The 15,076-nt window shown below is 42.5% G+C and overlaps 2 long non-coding RNA genes across 3 annotated transcripts; one reads left to right on the top strand and one right to left on the bottom strand.

Annotated features, from left to right (window-relative positions):
* Window positions 1–7,424: 7,424 nt before the first annotated feature.
* Window positions 7,425–9,984, bottom strand: LOC139074932 (uncharacterized). 2 transcript variants are annotated; one of them, XR_011524948.1, is made up of 3 exons: window positions 9,855–9,984; window positions 8,441–8,635; window positions 7,425–8,297 (listed from the first exon to the last, which is right to left on the bottom strand). It is a non-coding gene; the product is annotated as an uncharacterized lncRNA (long non-coding RNA). The 2 variants fall into 2 exon arrangements; XR_011524946.1 differs by lacking the exon at window positions 9,855–9,984 and adding an exon at window positions 9,036–9,387.
* LOC139074931 (uncharacterized) lies at window positions 8,712–14,779 on the top strand. Its single transcript, XR_011524945.1, has 3 exons — window positions 8,712–8,824; window positions 9,664–9,748; window positions 11,942–14,779. It is a non-coding gene; the product is annotated as an uncharacterized lncRNA (long non-coding RNA).
* The last annotated feature ends 297 nt before the right edge of the window (window positions 14,780–15,076 follow it).

Genomic DNA, 15,076 nt, shown 5'->3' on the forward strand with positions numbered 1-15,076 from the left:
TCTGTGTTTGTCTGTGTAGTTTTGCCAAGCATTTTAATAGTTTTCATTGAGTATTCTTTATTCTTTTTTGGGAAAAAAGCTATTTAGGGTGGGAATGGGAGGAGGTCAAGGCCTGAAATGCTTCTGTCTCCCCTAAAGACTATGGGCAGCCTTCCCGAAGTAGATACAGAGGGGAACACTGACTTCTGACTTGCAAATAGTTTGGGATATTTTTCTTGCAGTTCGCCACTGTTATTCTTTGCCTTTTGAACTCTCTGATTTAAATTCCGGTTTAGTCCTGATTTAGCAGAATAATCAAAGTGTTGGATTGGAGGGAGATTGTTGATTCCTAGCACATGACAGAGTGAGATGTAATTTCATTTGCAATCTAACTTTTTTCTTTGGTAAGGAAGATTGGCCCTGAGCTAACATCTATTGCCAGTCCTCCTCTTTTTTTTTGGTGAGGAAGATTTTCCCTCAGATAACATCTGTGCCAATCTTCCTCCATTTTCTTAGTGGGATGCCACCACAGCTTGGTTCGATGAGCAAGGTGTAGGTCTGCACCTGGGATCTGAACCCTTGAACCCCAGGCCCCTGGAGCAGAGTGCGTGAACTGAACCACTATGCCACTTGGCCGGCCCACAATCTAACTTTTAAATACCACGTTTACTTGAATAATTTTACCCAATTTTGTTTTATTTATTTTTTTATTTTATTTTATTATTTTTTTTTAAAGATTTTATTATTTCCTTTTTCTCCCCAAAGCCCCCCAGTACATAGCTGTATATTCTTTGTTGTGGGCTCCTCTAGCTGTGGCATGTGGGACGCCGCCCAGCGTGGTCCGACGAGCAGTGCCATGTCCGCGCCCAGGACTCGAACCAACGAAACACTGGGCCGCCTGCAGCGGAGCGCGCGAACTCAACCACTCGGCCACGGGGCCAGCCCCCAATTTTGTTTTATTTTTTTGAGGAAGATTAGCCCTGAGCTAACATCTGCCACCAATCCTCCTCTGTTTGCTGAGGAAGACTGGCCCTGAGCTAACATCTGTGCCCATCTTCCTTTACTTTGTATGTGGGATGCCTGCCACAGCATGGCTTGACAAGCTGTGGGTCGGTCCACGTCCGGGATCTAAACCAGCAAACCCTGAGCCACTGAAGCAGAGTGTGCAAACTTACCTGCTACGCTGCCTGGCCAGACCCCTTATTCAATATTTTTAAAAGTCTTTACTTTTATTACTAGAAAGTAAATGCAGGCTATTGACACAAAAAGGAAAGTGCAAAAAAATGTATAGAAAGAAACAAAAACCACCCATAATTTTACTTTCTACCCTGACAAAAATATATATCTATTAATTTTAAGTGTATTCATTCCCAGTTTTTTCTATGCATTTTTATTTCTCTTCAAAATTTGGATTTTATTATATTTATATATAAAATATATTTTTATATATTATGTACTTATATATAAATATAAAACAAAATTGTATATATAAATTTTAGAACTTGCTTTTTATTAGTATTATATATTATATAGCAGATATTTATAATATAATGTATAATAATATATCACAATATATTATTAAAATATGATTATGTATTATACAACAAGCATTTCCCTGTTATTGCCTCTCTTGCAAAACATAATCTTTAAAAATGTTCATGTTATTCAAAAGTATAGGTGTGTCATAATCTGCTGGACAGATCCCTATTGTTTACTTTTTTCCACTTACTTTGGTACATTAACAAAGCTCTGATGTGCGTTCTAAGCTTGCACCTTCGTCAACAGGTTTGATTATATCTTTACCATAATTTCCTAGGAAAGAAATTGCTGAAACAAGATAGGCGCAATTTTAAGTTTCTCAGTCTGTATTTAAATCTTTTTTCCAAAAACAGCTTACCAAGTTCTACCTTCACAAGTCGTGCATGAGAGGGCTTGGCTCCCAAGACCCTCCCCAGCATTGCTCCCGTTCCTCTGTTTAACCCTTGCCTCGCCCACAGGAGATGAGGAGCCCCCAAGCTCCGTGAGCTCCAGGTAATGCTGCCCCTCACCTGGTGTCCACCCCTCTCCTGACAGGACTGAAGGGGGTCACACTACGCGTTTCTTCCATATTTTCATCCACAGGAGCCTGGAGGAACTGCAGAGCATTTAGGATTCGACGTGCTCTGGAGGGATCCTCTCCCATCCTGCCCCCCTCCAGTCAACACTCCACCACCACAGTCAGCCTTGCTGACCTACAGTACCACCACCATCCTGAGCCCCCAGGTCATCTCCCGTCAACAAGACTCATCCCCACACCTCATTTAACTTGACCCACCCCGTACTCCTCCCCACCTCCAAAGACTTTCCACTGTGGCCTCTAGAACTCATGATCGGCCATCAGCTAAATCCGCTGTGTCCTCAATCTCTTGCTTGGTCGTTCCTGTCAACTTCTTGCTGTAACTGGAACCCAGCTCTCCTCTGACGACGCTGCTTTGCCTGCAGCCTCTTGACATCATAGCTCATTTTCTCCCACACTTCTTGAACTACTTCTACCAAAGTGGTATATCATTGCTGCCTTTTCCTATCAATGCTTCCAGACCATTTTCCCTGCCTCCTCTCTAAATGCCCCCAGCTTTGAAAATCATGTCGCAGAAAATGTGCTACCCGCCTTGCTTCAATCATCTACTTCTCCCCACACCACTTCTCTTCATTTATGAAAGATTTTTGGCCTATAGCTCACATGGAGCTCACACACCCTCTCACCAACTCTACTTATGTCATGATCTTGGTGACGTCAATATTCACTTGGCTGATATTTCCAATACTCTGGCCTCTCACTTCTTTGATCTCTTCTCCAATGATGTTGTTCTCCACCTCACCACAATACACTTCATACAGCTATCTACTCACGTGGTTCTCTCCTAATTGTTGTCATTCCCAATAATTGCATCTCCTCCATAATCTCAACGTCAAGCATCCTATTTTCCAGCCATCACCTCTTACTTGCTAACTCGCTCTCCAGTATTCCATCTACACCCATTCTCTGTCTCCAACAGGACCCCAAATGCATTGATTCTACCCTACGCCCAAGCCAAAAACCTTGGAGTCACCCTTGACTCTTCTTTCTCATTCTGTCTATCTATTTCCTACGTAATCTGCTTGGTTCTACTTTGAAAATGCAGATGAACCTGACCACTTCTTCCTTTCTCCCAAGTGCCCATCCATCCTAGCCACCATCACCTCCGCCTGGATCACTGCAGCGGCCTCTTTACTGCTCTCAGCACCCCAACCCTCAATCCATTCTCAACACGGCAGCCAGAGAGCCTCTTAAAGTGTAAGTTAGATCCTGTCTCGCTTCTGTTGCAAACCCATAACTGGATTCTCATACAGAGTAAAAGCGAAAGTTTCTTTATTTTTTTTAATTAATAGACTTTATTTCATAGAGCAGGAAACTGAAGTTTTCTTACAAAGCCCTATGGGATCACCCTCCAGCCACTCTCATCCACTCCTCCCACTTCATCTTCTACCTTTCTACACCTTGCTCACTCCACGTCCCGCCCCCCCCCCCCCCCCCCCCCCCCCCACCTCCCTGCCCTCCCGGATATTCTGTGAAGATGCTGTTCTCTTGCCACAGGGTCTTGGCTTGTTCCTCTGCCTGGAGTGCTCAGCCCTCCACCGCAGATCACCACCTCCCGCTTCTCAGGTCTCTGCTCAAATGCCACCTCATGGGAGAGGCCTTCCAAAATCCCTCCATATCAACTACCAACCTCCGCCACCGGCCTCATATCCCCGTCTCCCTCACCCTGCTTTTTTTTAAAAACAATTTTGTTTAGAGCACTTTTAGGTTCAGGACAAAACTGAGCAGAAAGTACAGAGTTCCTATATGCCCCCTCACCCTGCCCCCACCAGCCTCCTCCACCATCAAGATGCCTTTCCAGAGTGGGACTTCTGCTACAATCAATGAACCTACCCTTTGTTTCCAGTAGGAATGCTCACCACCTGACAAACTACTTATCCAGCTATTTGTTCATTGTCTTTTGTGTTCCTCACTAAAATGTAAGCTCCCTGAGGGCAGGCCATTGGCTGTTTTCTTTGACTCTGGAATCTCCAGGCATGCTGACCTGGTAGTCATTCAAGAAATACTTGTTGACTGAATGAAGAAAAACTTTGGTAGGAAAAAAAAAATCCAAAAAGAAAAAACTTTGGCATTTTATAGTTTTGATTTGCATTTTTGGGTTATTAATGGGATCAAACACCTTTACATGTGTTAGTTGGTCATTTGTATTTTTTTCCAATTGTGCATTTGCTTTTACCTGTTTTTCCCTGGGTTGAATTTTCCATATTGATTGTTAAAGATATTAATCCTCACTGTCACATTTGTTACAACCATTTGCCAGTTTGGTTTTTTGCCCTTAATTTTGTTTATACCTTTTAGGCTTTTTACTTCAAGCTTTAAGTGCTATGTAGTTAAGTATATGAGTGTTTTAAAAATATGCCTTCTTTCCCATTATGTTTATATTTAGAATGGCCTTTCCCATCTCAATATCAGTTAAATATTCACTGGTATTTTCTTCTAATTCACTCACTCAGTAAATATTAGGTATCTTTGGAGCCAGACTTTATTCTAGAAGCTGGGACCAAAACAGCAAGCAGTATGGACCAAACAGCTTATTCCCATGGACCTCACATTCTGCTATTTTATTACTTAACATTTTATGTTTAACACTTATGGTTCACTTGTAGCTTTTTAAATATAAAGTATGAAGTAAGAGTCTAACTTTGTACTTCTCTCTTTTCTTTTGATGAGAAAGATTCACCCTGAGCTAACATCCATTGCCAACCTTCCTCTCTTTTTTTTTTCTTGCTTGAGGAAGATTGGCCCTGAGCTAACATCTGTGGCAATCTTCCTCTACTTTGTATGTGGGATGCCTCCACAACATGGCTGATGGGTGGAGTAGGTCCATGCCTGGGATCCAAATCTGTGAACCCTGGGCAACCTAAGCAGAGTGCATGGAACTTTAACCACTTGGCCAGCCCCTGTACTTCTCTTTTTTAAATTAAACCTTAATTGAGGTATAACATTCATATAGAAAAGTGTACAAATCATAAATGTATAGCTTGTTGGGTGTACTGAGCACAGCCTTGTGTCTATCACCCAGATCATGAAACAGACTTGACCAGACCCCAGGAGGCACTGCATGTGCCCCTTCGTCCCTGACCTCTCTCCAGACGTATCCACCCTCCTGGCTTTGATCATCATAGATTAGGTTTGCCTGTTTCCGAACCTGATATAAATGAAAACTGTTGTCACTGACTTCTTTCCTGACCGATGCTTGTGAGAGTCACCCATGCTGCTGAGGTACATTTCTTTGCAATAATTTGTTATATTTGCATTTTTATAATATTTCACATTTCATTTCAGAATCATGATACAGATCTTCATTTAATCAAATCTTTTACATGTGTTAGAAAATTTAGGAAGTATATTTTTGATAGGATTGTAACTTGGTGATTTATGGCTTTGGCTGCTATTGAGAATAGATATACTTTTCAGCACATTTTTAAACTGATTGTTGCTGATAAAATACCAGGTGATTAAAGACATGTATAATTGTCGTCTCACATACAAAATACTTTAGTCAGCTTGTCTTTGATTAGTTGTCAGACAAGCATGTTTTTGTGTGTTTATTGATCACATTAATTTTTATTCTCCTAATTGTTTCTTCTTATCCTTATTTTGCCTTGTTAATTTTAACAATTCTTTATATTTTAAGGAGGTCTTTAGAATACATCGTGCAAATATTTTAGCAGTTTATCTTTTCTCTTAACTTGATTATATTTTTGACACCATATTCTTGGCGTTTACTTAAAATGTGTACAAAGGCAAATCTCTCATTTGTTTTTTGTGTGTGACACGTTCTTCCCGTTTCATTTTAGAAAACCTTTTATCAAATGATTTATCCTCTCTCTCAGTGTTTTTTGCACAGTGTCTCTATCGTGTGTATTTCTGGACTTTCTATTTTATTTCATTGGCTAGACATAGAATTGCACAGTTCGAGTTGTTATGGCTCTATTAAACGTTTTGAATTCTGTCAACACAAGTCACTTTCCTTTATTCCACTTTCCAAAAAATTCTGTCTGTTCTCATTTTTTCCTGCAAACGAACATTTGTCCTTTTGTTGAATTCCAAAAAAATAAAATCCTTTTGATTTTTTGTTGGCGTTACACTAAATATATAAATTATGTCAGAAGAATTTATGTCTTCCTATTATCTGTCTTCCCATCTAGGAAATTATATATCTCTTTATTTGTCCAAATATTCGTTTTTGTCCCTCATTAAAATTTTTATTTTTCTTCGTATGAATCCTGCACTTTTATTGTTGCGTTTATTTCTAGGGTTTTTATCTCGCTTTGCTGTTTTCAATCTAATTATTCTTTTAAATATATTGTTAATTGGTTATTAATGGTATATAGGAAAAGTATTGATTTTTTTTATATTACTATAATAATGGTCGCTAAACATCACAGGGTGAAGCAAGGAAAGGCAGGGCAGCCTGGCAGTTAGGAGGAAGGATTCTGGAGTCGGATTCCACCCACTCAAATCCCACTTGTGTCATGCACCAGCTGTGTGATGTTGGGCAGTGACTGAGTGACTCAGTTTTCTCACCCATGTAATGGGGTGATAAGAACACCTGCCTCCTAGGATGCAGGTAAAGTGATTAGCACAATGCCTGGGACAAAGTAAGCGCTCAATAAATGTTAGCTACTTTGTAGTTATTTAACGTCAGCAGTTAAATAATTTATCCGTGGTCACAGAGCTGGTAAGTGGCAGAGTTAGGCTTCAGATGTCAGTCCTGAGCCCTGTCCTTGGTTATCAAGCTTTATTGCCCCTCAAATATATATTTGATGAACAATTTCTTTTTAAAATTTTACTCAGGTTTCTTTAGATAGACAGTCATATAATTTGCAATACTTTTTCCTCTTTTTTGATATTTTTACTTATTTTCTCTGTATGTTTTATAACGGAACTTTCTAGGAAAATGTTTAAGAATAATGAAAGTAATAAACATCCTTATCAGTTTCCCAGTTTTAATGGGAATATCCTTATTATTTTATTGTTAACTGTGATGTTGGTTATTTGGTTATAGATTGGTTTTATTGGGAATGAATGTTGAATTTTACCAAATGCCTTTTTAGTATCCGTTGAGATTATCATTTTTTTCTCAAATGTTTCTGTGTGATAAACTCGATTATTAGTTTCTTCACATTGAACCTTCCTTGCATTCCTGGAATAAAACTTCCTTGGTATGACATGTTATTCTTCTAATATGCTTCTGGATTTGATTTGCTAAAACATTTTTAAGTTTTTTATCTGTACTTATCAATGAGATTGGTGTGTAGTTGCTTTTTTCGTTCTAGGTTCATCAGATTTGTTAACAAGATCACACAAATTTATAAACTGATTTGGAAAGCGTTACATATTTTAATGTGTTTTGCAATGATTTATTTAGTGTGGGAATCAATTTTTTGTTCTAAGTTTGAAAAAACTCACCCATAAACTATACACCTATCTGAGCCTTCTGACTTTCTTGAAAGCAGTCCTCCAACAACTTGCTTAGTATCCTCTATAGCTATTGATTTATTAAGGCACCTACTTCTTATAGACTTAACTTATATTTTCCTAGAAAATTCAGCTACATGCTGCCTATAAAGAGGCATACTAACTCATAAAAATGAAAATACTGGAGCAATTCACCAGGCAAACACAAACCAAAAAGAAAATAAATATTACAAAATTAGTATCAGTCAAATTAAAATTTAAGGCTGCAAAAATTGATGGGTCCCAGAAGGTAATATTTTGTTGATAAAGAATATCACCTTCAGGAATGAAATCAATAACAGGCATAAATTTTAAGTCCTAAGTAACATAGACGTGAAGTGTAGAAAACAAAACTTGTTCAAAGTATAAGTATTAATTGACAGAAAAAAGTGATAGGAAATCATAAAGCATTAACTCATTTCTTAACAGACGAAGGGGCAAAACATAAATGAGGATAAGGAGGTTGAGTAGCTTTCTCACATCTTCAGGTGACGAGTGGGTGAGCTGAGCTGTCTGGTCTCCCAGCCTGGACCCCAGGCTCCAGCAAGCGTCCATGTGACACAGCTCAGGTATACGATGTGAGCTCTGCCTGCCTCTTGTTGACCTCATGGAGTACATGAGAACGATAGCCCCAGCATGCACTGCCGTCAGGTGGCTTCCTCCCTGGGCCACATCCAGAGCGTTCATCACCATCAGTCTTCCCTCTCCCTGAAGCGATTTCCCGCCATTTATCTGGGAACTGAAATCTCTCAACATTAGGGAGACAGCTAGGCAGATCAAGAGTTGGGAGGGTAGTATTCAGGCTTCCTCAAAAAGCAAAACCCACTCACAGAGGCCAGGGGGCTGAGAGGGACTAGGAGATAAAGCCAAGCTTCTTCCTACCTTTTCTGGAAGTCACTTGGCTCAGCTTCAGGAAGTGAGAGAGGATATGCGCTTCTTCGTTTATAATCCAACTCTATCTCTCTTCCTTTTAATGGAATTTCCCTCCAACATCCCGCTGACTGTGCTGTGTCCCCTGACAAAGACAGCTCCTGAAACCTGCAGTATAATTCCCCCTCTGGCAAAGCTGATGAGGGCCTGAAAAGAACAGCAGGACAAGAAGGGTTGCTAAGGACCTTTCCTCTCACTTCCGTCAACAGGCTTATCCATGCCCCTCACCAGGCCCTCAGCAACCGATGCAGCTGCCAAGGCGGCCGCTACCGGTGACAGGCCTAGCAGCCTGCTCAGGAGGATTACGCTGAGGAAAAGTCTCTATTTCCTTCCAAGGTGAGGAGTTCAAGGTGGGGGAAGAAGGAGGGGAACAGAAAGGGACAGAACACATAAGTACAACATTAAATGTGGAATAATGTCGTCCTTATTGATGACCATTTCAAGGCTGTTGTCCAAACTGCGGGAAAAGAAGGGAGTGCTTTCAATGCAGTAGGAAATCTTTCTGTGGTGCTCTTGTTTATAGCAAGTAGGTGTGTTATATAAGGACCTGGCTCAACACCAGCCTCCTTCAGGAATCAGCTTTCTGGGATCCTTTAATTAAAGTACCAAGACACCATATTAAGATGAAAGACTTAGCAGATACGTGGACTGTGCCCGGCACCGCTGGTGGTCTGCCCGGAACTGGTGAAGGCACGGGAGAGTCCTGTCCCGGCTTGCACGGGATCTGGCTCTAACGGCTGCTTGGGAATTTTGGGGACAGCGTTGGGGGAGCTGGAAAGCCTGGGTGGGAGCTGTGGGCTGAGCTCCTGGTGAACCCCCATGCTCGTGAAATGTGTCTGTATCTGGATGCCTGTGGAAATACCCTGGATGAGCAGGCACCGCGGGGAGCTCCCCCGGGCAGTCACGCAGCGCACCTGCCAAGGTGGACGTGCCGTTACTCGGCCCGTGTGTTCTCAGCCTCCGGACGAGGGGCTTTCCAGGGCCCTCGCTGATCCCAGGATTTACTTTGTGTGCTTTTATTTCTCTAAGTCCGCACAGGCACAGGCTTCCACACTCCGAGCTCCTGTAACTCGGATCGTATCCACAATCCTGGAACTAAAGGCCTTGAGATATCTTTTCAAAGAGAAATGTATCTATATTTATATATTCTTATATCATGTGTTTATATCCCCAAGCACGAATGTGAGCCTCCCTCCTTTTCAAAGGCTGCCTGGTGGTGGAGAACCCACCGCACCTGTATTCATGGACCACCCCACTCATGTGAGTATTGCTCTCATAAGGCCAGGCTCCAATGATGTGTGGATACTCATGAGTCACATTAACAGTAACAACCCAGATTTCACAGGCTCTGATCACCCCAACACACCGGAGTACGGAATAGAGGATTTCAGTCCTCGGCGCCGCCTTCCAAGAATCTCTGTGGGCCCTGAAGGGCGTCTCACAGGTGCTCACTAGCAGCCCTGCCGTTGTTCTGCTGGCTTCCCCACCCCCACCCCATCCCACCCCACAGAGAACATCCAGCTCCCCCCCACCCCTTGCCCAGACCCCTATGGAAGGGAAGGTAACAGTCCCCTCCCCCACCCCACGTGACTCTGGCACTCCCTCAAAGCAGAATGTTCCTGCCCCCTCCTCCCTGAGCCCTCCATGAATCAGCTCCTACAGCAATGCCTGCAGACCTTCTGGCCCGGGGATTGAGCATGAATTTACACTGCTAGGCCTGAGACAATTTCTGAGACAGATGCCACTCTGGCCTCCCCATTTCAGTTGCTCCCCCAGCTACCTATGCCTTCATCCTCCAGATGAAATCACACACAAAACGATGCTGCCTGAAGCCACGTGTGAGTTCGCAGGTCAAGTTTGTCCAGATTAGGACTCAGACAACATTCTTACCTTCTGGCTAGTCAAAAAACCCCTTGAAGGGGAAGGACAAAAACAAGCAGATGCTAGGTTAAATTAAGGAGCAGGAATAGTCTTTTGTAGCATCTTTCCTTGCATTTGGGGGCAGCTCCTTCTTCAAGGATAAGCATTAGGGACTATCACTGGGCTATCTCTTTAGTTCTGGAAATACGTGCCCGTCAATGAATCCAGAATATTGGATTGATATTCCCTACAAAAATGATCAGCAAAGAGGGGTCCATTCTGTTCTTCCAGTGATCTATAGAGTCAGATCAGATCTTATTAAATTTATCAGCCAGATGATATAGATACGAGGATCTTTCAATGACATGTGTAACGAAAATTCAAAAAAACTTATGAACGAGTTCTGTGAGCTATCTGATTGGCCCATGCACTTGGCAAGGGGAGGGGTCCTCTCCAGACAAGGCCTGGGGTTTTCCTGGAAAGAATGTGGCCTTGATTCTAATCCTGGTCACCCATACTCTCTGAGTGGTCCTGGGCAATTCGCTCCACTTTTCTGAGTTTCTTTTTTCTTACTTAGAAACTGAAAAATCTCGCTGGATTGTGGTAAGGATTGGAGAAGACTTAACAGGCACTCTTGGAACCATTATTTAGTCTGGGAATACTTTTTGGAGAGGAACCACATGAGCCATATGCTTATCACCATCTCCACGTCTGTATCTCCTTTTCTCTCACGCACATGTGCATGAACACAGGCATGCATATGCACACACACACATGTGGATAAGACTGTGGACTCTGGACCCAGACTGCCAGGGTTTGAGTCCTGGTATCACACCGTTCTCTCTTGTGACCTTGGTCACTTAACTTATGAGTGTCCCTTTCCCCCATCTGTTAAATGGGGACTATTGTAGTTGATATGAGGATTAAATGTTATGTATTAAACCATTAGAACAATGTCTAGCATATAGAGAGCATACATGGGTTAACTATTCTTCTTCTTATTATTACTATCTATTATTCACTATTCCCCTGGCAGGCAATGGGGGAGAGGGGACTCTAATGGTAAGAAACCTGAATTTCAGTTCTCACTTCCACCCTGACCTCTGTCTGTGACCATGTATACACTTCTGCCTTCTATTTACAAGACTGCTTTCCTTTCTAGAGCAGCTGGTACAAGTGGGTCTGCTGGGCACCTGTGACCTAATTCCCTCTCAGGCTCCCTTAAGACTCACCTCTTCTAGGCGTTAAGCACCCCATTTCCCAAAGAGATTATACTCAAGCAGCACAGAAACAGTTTCTTTGCCTCAGGTGGCCCCATGGAAGGAGAGGGCCACTCTGTACTGGAGACCTCTCTCTCAATAAAGCCAGCAAAGGAAAGGGCCACTGCCCGGAGGATGCATATTTGCCTCAGTCCATCCCAACCATCCTAGCAGAGTCTCCCCCTGTGAGGAGAGTTGGGTCTGCTTGACCAAGGAAGACCAGCTGTCACCGCAGCCAGAGTAGCTCTGACTGACCTCCTGTCTGCCCCATCTGTCAGCAATCCATTAGTAATCCCATCAGTGACCCTGGTCCTATCGCATCTCTGCTCAACAGGACTCCCGGGAACACCCATGGACCAAGAACGATGGCCACCCAGGCCACCTGGAAGGGTGGCACTGCAATGACAGGCGGGCAGCACGGACGCTGAGTAACAAGTGGTGTGGAGGGTGAGCCCTGTGGGAAGACAGGAGGGAATGCTCTGGGGCAAAAAAGGGCACTATGAGGACAGAGAGGAAGACAGGAAAGATGGAGGGGTTAGACCTCCTCTCACCATTGGCTCTTCCTCGGGAGACCTGACAAAGGAAGCAGGAGGAGAAGCAAGTTTCCTCTGACTTCTCTAAAGCAAGCGTTCTCCAGAAAAGAGAATCGATGAGGCTGGTTAAAGTGGATAAACTGTCTGATGTCCATCCAGAGAGGTGTCTATTAATGGATGTAAGATGGAAAGATGAATCAATGGGATCAATTAATATTTATGAAGAGTTGAACTAGGCAGAGTGAAAAAGGCTTGTGTCCTGGACACAGAAGGGAAAGGGTTGTGTGCTATAGGATGGATTTGTTTGGATGAGGTCTCTGTTTTAATCACTGGGTAATCTTATAGAGCAAAAACATCTGACAGAGAAATAAAATCTATATCTAGAAGTTATTAACTTTACGCAAAAGTGCTGTTACTACCGATTTGTGTGGACCATTCCATCTTAAAAATAACTTTGATTTTGTTCAGTCAGTTGTGGTGGAAAAGGAGCTCCAAAGGGTAAGGAAGTTTCCTATAAAAAGAAGCCAAGATATTAAAATTACAGTTAAGAAATTTAAAGAGTTACTGATTTTCCTCCTTTAGGTGAAAGGAAATTTACAAGCAGGAGAGAAATTAAGGACAAGAACAAGTTCTGAGGATAGAGTTTCGGAGACAGGAACTCTAATTACACCAGAGCAAGAGGAGACTGCTTCAGGAAATTTCTGAAAGGTTAAATAGGAAAGCTGAGGGTCAAAATCATACTGTGACGAGAATAAAGAAAGAAGATGTGTTTGCAAGGAGGTAAGCTGGGTAATCGTGAAAGGAAGGACGATGACAGAGAAGGAAACCTGAAGACCCAAATAAATAATAGAAACCTAGACCACAAAAGATGCTGAATACAGTGCACAAATATTCAGGTGTGGAAAGATAAGTCAGAAGCCGAAACACGGTTACCATTATCATGCAAAGGAATGGAACTCTTAGCAAAAATAAATGACTTAGCATGTGACCAATGCTTCTTTTCTTAGGTAGCTTGGTCTGGAGAGAAAAAGCTGATAATCACCCCCTATCAAGGGTTTTCAGCCCATTTAAGTGAGCCCTACACACAGGAGACACAGCAATGATTGTTGACCATTGTTATCTTCCAAAGAATAGAAACAAACTGGTCTTACACAGTGGAGTTCGTTAGTACTCCCCAACGCAGACTAGAAAATACTGGAAAGAAGTCTCCTGAGGACATTAGCAATGTTTGTAAACGTGTGCAGGTACGTGTTGACTATGCGATCACTCTGGACTGGAAAATGGTTCTCAGCAGATCACAGCATGATTTCTTTTTCACAGTTGAAAACATGAATATTATTATAACCAGCTAAGAGCAGGGAGACATGGCGGGCGAGACTGACAGATATTACAACTCTTAGGAGAAGAATTAGAAATCAATCTAGCAACAAATATTTACTGCGCATCAGAGTATGCTAGGCATCGTGAGAAATAATACCTCCATAGCTGATAAAGGCTTTCCAAAGTATGTCTGCAGTTAATTCGCACATTTCCGTGACGTGGGTATTGTCAGCCCTCTTCGTTAATGAGAAAAAATGAGATTCAAAGAGGTTAATTGAATTGGAGATCTCCTGATTTCTGGTTTTATATCCTTCTTGTGTACTTTCTCAGTTTCACTTCTGATTCCATCGTTTCTTAGCTGATTTACTTGAAGGAGTTATTCATCCTCTGTATTCTCAGTCGTTAAAATGGAAACACTAATACCTACTGCGTAAGGTTGTTGAAAGGATTCAATGAGGGAACATGTATAAAAATGCGGGACATGGTGCCTGGCCCATAGTAGGTCCTCAGCAAAAGTTGGTTTTCTCTCCCTTCTCTTTACAAAGCACAGTGGTAGATGGATTAAGCCGTCCAGCATGGATAGCACAACCTAGCAGGCACAGCATAGAGAGATGTCCCAACCCGGGCAAGGTCACCTGCCCACCCGTGATTTGGCGTCAGGCAGGTGAGTCCTCTTGGGCTGCAGGGGCATTGGGTGAGGCCTGGGAGGCAGAGGGACTTGAGCAGAGCCTTGCAGGAGGAATGGGATTTGCGTAGGTAGAGAGATGGGCAAGGGTTGAACGGGTGGAGAGAGAGAACAGGGACACCAAGGCGAGAAAAGCCTGGGATGTGCGTGAAGGACCCAGAGCTGCTAACCAGTTTGCTAAGCAGTGGGCTAGTGCTGGGCAGTGAGAGGGGGTAGGAAGTAGCTGAGGCTCTCCTGGGGGGAACGTCCATGCTCAGGCGTTTCACCTTGATCCTACAAGTGAAGGGGAGCCAGTGAAGCTGTGTCAACTTGGAGCCTCATCTATTAAGATGAATCTGGTGCCAGTGTGTAGAATGAACTGTCAGGGAAGAGGTGGAAAAACAGGGACATTTCTATTTTATACACAGAGAGAGTGCTTTTCATTACAAAATATATATAATCTACTTAATCCCGTTTTAAATGGCTTGGACATTAATTTTACTCTTGTAATCGATTACAGGGGTTTAAAACTGCTGTGTTTTTGCTTTTGTGACATATTATGGTCATATCTGAAATTCATTTGATGTTAAATCAAGAATAAGACTCTCAATTCTATTCTTGTTCCTATGGTAAAATATAATCTACTTTAAGGCAATTCACTTTGTCATAAACTTTCCAGGAACGAAACTTGATAAAAAGCAGAGACTCACCACACATGACAATATTAAATCTATACTCAACAAGCTTAAAAGAATGACTGTAAGGATGGGTAATTTGCAAGAAAAAATACAGACTTAACTATGTCAGGAAATCATACTGAAGTTTGATATCTATGATCTATTTTGAGATATGGAATCATGTTATATATTTGAAAAAAAACAAAATCCAGGAGGCTGGCCCCGTGGCGCAATGGTTAAGTGCGCACGTTCCGCTTCAGGGGCCCGGGGATTGC

The sequence above is a fragment of the Equus przewalskii genome, chromosome 1 (assembly GCF_037783145.1).
Source record: "Equus przewalskii isolate Varuska chromosome 1, EquPr2, whole genome shotgun sequence".
NCBI lineage: Eukaryota > Metazoa > Chordata > Mammalia > Perissodactyla > Equidae > Equus > Equus przewalskii.